Here is a 4,108-nt window from a genome sequence, read left to right on the forward strand (position 1 = left end):
CTCCGACTGGTCCATGGAGCAAGACTCGGATACTCTTAATATCAGGGTTTCCAGAAACATAGTCTTTCAATTTCTGCAGTATTACCTCTTTCTGACTGTCATAGGGGAGTAGAGAACAAGTTTAGAGGTAGACTCAGCGATATGACATGACACAGCAGGCAGTTTCCTGCTTACAGAAATCAACAGCATGTGCCAAGACTGCCACATAAATTGGAAAGGCATAATTTGTGAAGAGCCAGAAGTGGCCGTTTTGGTTGGTTTGCAATCGGTTTTATTGCTGTTACTGTATGTCTGTAAGCAGGAAGTCGCCCCATTTGTATGATGCTGTCATATCACCGAGTGTACCTTTTAAACAAATAGACGCACTTGGAATGATGCCATTTAGTTAAATGTTAGGTTTAAATGGGAGGTGAACAGTGTACACAGTATTTTCAAACGTACCCCCAGGGTGTGATCCTCCATTCCTTTTCAAAAACTGTTAAACAAACATATGTTGATATAAATGCAATATACTATGATATACTACAATGATCTTGGATCATACACACACAAAACAAATTCTAAATAGTACCAGATAGGGGTTCTTTTGCTTATAACCATTGCGGAACCCTTTTTGAAGGTTATATAAAGAAGCTACATAGCACCAACAAAGGGTTCTGCTATGGTTACAACTCTTTTGGATTTTTCTCCATTTGCCATCCAGTTTGCTTTATAATTGTAATAGATTACATTAGATCTTTCTTGAATAAGTTCCTCCAGTTCTTTTTGTTTTTTCTCTAACTTATATTGTATCTCTGTAGTATCGTTTTTATTGCTATCTACCTGTACTATTAGTTAATGTATTTCCCTTGTTAGTCTTGTCTCCTTAGACAGAAACTGCTTTTGTATTATTGATGAAAATTGAATTGAATGACCTCTGAAGGTACATTTAAAGGTATACCAAACAATAATGGATTTTCTGAACCTACAGTACCAGTCAAACGTTTCGACACACCTACTCATTCAAAAAAAATATATAATATTTAAACTATTTTCTACATTGTAGAATAATAGTCAAGACATCAAAACTATGAAATAACACATATGGAATCATGTAGTAACCAAAAATGTGTTCAACAAATCCAAATCTATTTTCAAATACAGATTCTTCAAAGTAGCCACCCATTGCCTTGATGACAGCTTTGCACAATCTTGGCATTCTCTCAACCAGCTTCATGAGGTAGTCACCTGGAATGCATTTCAATTAACAGGTGTATCTTGTTCAAAGTTAATTTGGAATTTCTTTCCTTCTTAATGCGTTTGAGACAATCAGTTGTGTTGTGACAAGGTAGGGTGGTATAGAGAAGATAGTAAAAATAGTACAAATAAGTAAAAACCCTGGAATGAGTAGGTGAACCAAACTTTTGACTGGTATTGTATATTGTACTGGGAAAATTCTGTTATAAATTATTTTGGCTTAGTTAAAAATAAATTGTCCTCCAGTAAATTTCCAATATCCTTGTCCACGTGAAAATTCTATGAGAGTTATGTGAAGGCCAATTAGATAATGATCCGATCACATTCTGTCTACTATTAAAACTTTTTTAACCTTTGATGCAAGAGAGAAAAAGACACGAAAGTAGTCAAGACGACTAGCTTGATTAAGTCTCCTTCATGTATACCTCACTAGTCTCCAAATATCCACTATTTCTAATGTGTCCATACTATTTGTGATTTCCTTAAGGGCACGGTGATGATAGTTTATAGAGTGATTTCCCTTACGGTTCATTCATGTACTTAACACTGTGTTATGGTTTCCCACAATAGTGATTTGATCGTTTGTTGCCTGTAAGTTCAATAAATTGGTATAAATATTTTCGAAGAAGTATGGATCATCCTGATTTGGACCATATAGATTAAAGAGCCAAACCTTTTTTCATCCACAACCATTCTCAATTGACACAAGGTTATGCAACTCTTTCACAAGACACTGTCACTGGCCATAGTCATATAATATGTAATGGCAAAACACAACAAATTAGGTACACACAACACTCCCAGTTGCACAGAAAGAGCTGTGAGCACACTGTTAGGATTTGTGTTTATTGCACTATAACCCAATGCTATATCACATGTGATATAATATTAGCAACTGTTAGCCTGGGCGCCTGGGTGTCTGTGTGTGTGTGCTGAAAGTAACATTGTGCCCCAGATAGTGTGCTGAGAAGCTGTGGTTAACCTTGAGCGAGAACAGTATGCTTTCTATGCAGGTGCAAATAGCTCAGACAATGTTACAGAACTGTCTGGCCCCAGTCTCTAGGGTGTGGGAGCGTAATCTACACAGCAACAGCGCCGGACACCAAGGAGCACCAAGAGGCTGGGACTAGCCTGAGCGCCGGCGATAGGCTGAGCAAAGTTTAAACCACGCTCAGCCTCTGTGGTAGGCCAACAGATGGGTTGGAACTACGCCTGTCACCGTATAAGAACAGCTGTTTACTTACATCCTGCCAGTTCTCTGTTCTATCCTGCGAGGTGATACAGAGAACCCGTATATACGAAAATTGCATTTACCATTTATCGCTTGAGTTTAATAAAAATACTTAAAGTATATTCGGTGACTCTGAATCACATTTTGTCCTGATACCAGATTGAATTGACGCAAATCCCTTATAACACCACACCCCAAAATATTTGAATAAGCTACCTCCCCTACATTTTAATTATCACTAAAAGAGCAAAGAACCCTTTTGTGAACTGCAAAAAAACATTGAAGAGCTCCAAGGGTTCTTTGAGTCATTATGATTCCACATAGAACCATCAACCTTCACATCACACTTTTGTGTGTGCGTATAGTTCATCCTGATGTGTTATGAAAAAGTTTCTGTGAATTTGATGGTTTATATTTTTAGTACTTCTATAAGTAAATGGTCCTGTAGTGGGCTAATGAAGAGGTTGGCATAAAATCATGTGCCGAGCTGCTATGATGCACCAGACACATAGGACGTGAACTGAGTTCAACCAATACAGGAATAGAGACAGCATACTGTACATACTGTACATTACAGTAGGACGGTACAGAGTGAATGTGCCTTTGTTTCTGATTAACTACAACTTACCTGCAGTAGGCATAGGTGGTGTAGTTGATTTAAACAGCCACATCCCTTTAAAGACAAAGTCCAATGGAATTACTGTACATAAAACTGACTACCCACACACACATACCGATTAGTCTCCTACTTTTACTTACACTTCTGTCTTGTCTGCCACAATTTCTGTAAACAGGTGTGACTCTAACTAACCCTGACTGTATCACAGACTCAGACCTGGGGTCAAATATATACTGTCCAATACTTCAAATATTTCAGGGGCACTTTATTTAGCTACCCTGATGAAGGTAGACCAAGACTGAAACAATAGTTAAAAGATCCATTAATTTGTTGGAATCAAGATTACCTGTGTGCTGGAGTTTGTATTATTTTTATTAGTGCATTTTATGTAGCTGATATTTTTTACCCAGGTCTGCTCAGACTATGTGAGTGTTGTGTGCAAAATGCATCTTAATCACATTTTTTTTATTTTTACTGAAAGTGCGCTTCGGTTATCTTAAAAATATTACTGCGGATGCACAATTTTCTGGGACCATATCAACATTGGACAAATTAAGATAACACTAAAAGATCCCTAAATAACCCTTTAAAATAAGAAACACTGTATCAAAATAAGTAACTATATAATGTATGCCTAATTTGTAAACATAACATCAATGATACAATTATTATAATATAAAATAAACAAATTGACAAAAAATGGTCTATACCTGTTATCCAAAGAATAAGATCGCTCAAGTATTCAATGATGTCCCAAATAAGTGTCATGGTTATATTGACACTACTTTTCACACCCCTCTGATAATATTTTTGTTTCGTTTTTTTGTGTCTGCGTCATGCATGTCCATCTTTATTTATACTGTGCGCTTCTGGTAAATCACATGACTTCTTTAAACCAATGAATGAAGGTGCTTGAGGAAAAATGCTCAACTGGAAAAACAGGAAAAAGACCACATCCAGGCTGAGCTAATAAATCACATGACTTCTTCAGACCTCACACTCCTCAGTTAGACATATCTAAT

At 36.9% G+C, this 4,108-nt stretch overlaps 1 long non-coding RNA gene across 1 annotated transcript; it reads right to left on the bottom strand.

Annotated features, from left to right (window-relative positions):
• Positions 1 to 63: 63 nt before the first annotated feature.
• Positions 64 to 3,899, bottom strand: LOC120043357. The gene is made up of 4 exons (XR_005476412.1): positions 3,797 to 3,899; positions 3,096 to 3,140; positions 442 to 475; positions 64 to 95 (listed from the first exon to the last, which is right to left on the bottom strand). It is a non-coding gene; the product is annotated as an uncharacterized LOC120043357 (long non-coding RNA).
• Between the last annotated feature and the right edge of the window lie 209 nt (positions 3,900 to 4,108).

Source organism: Salvelinus namaycush, chromosome 3 (assembly GCF_016432855.1).
Source record: "Salvelinus namaycush isolate Seneca chromosome 3, SaNama_1.0, whole genome shotgun sequence".
In the NCBI taxonomy this organism is placed as follows: domain Eukaryota; kingdom Metazoa; phylum Chordata; class Actinopteri; order Salmoniformes; family Salmonidae; genus Salvelinus; species Salvelinus namaycush.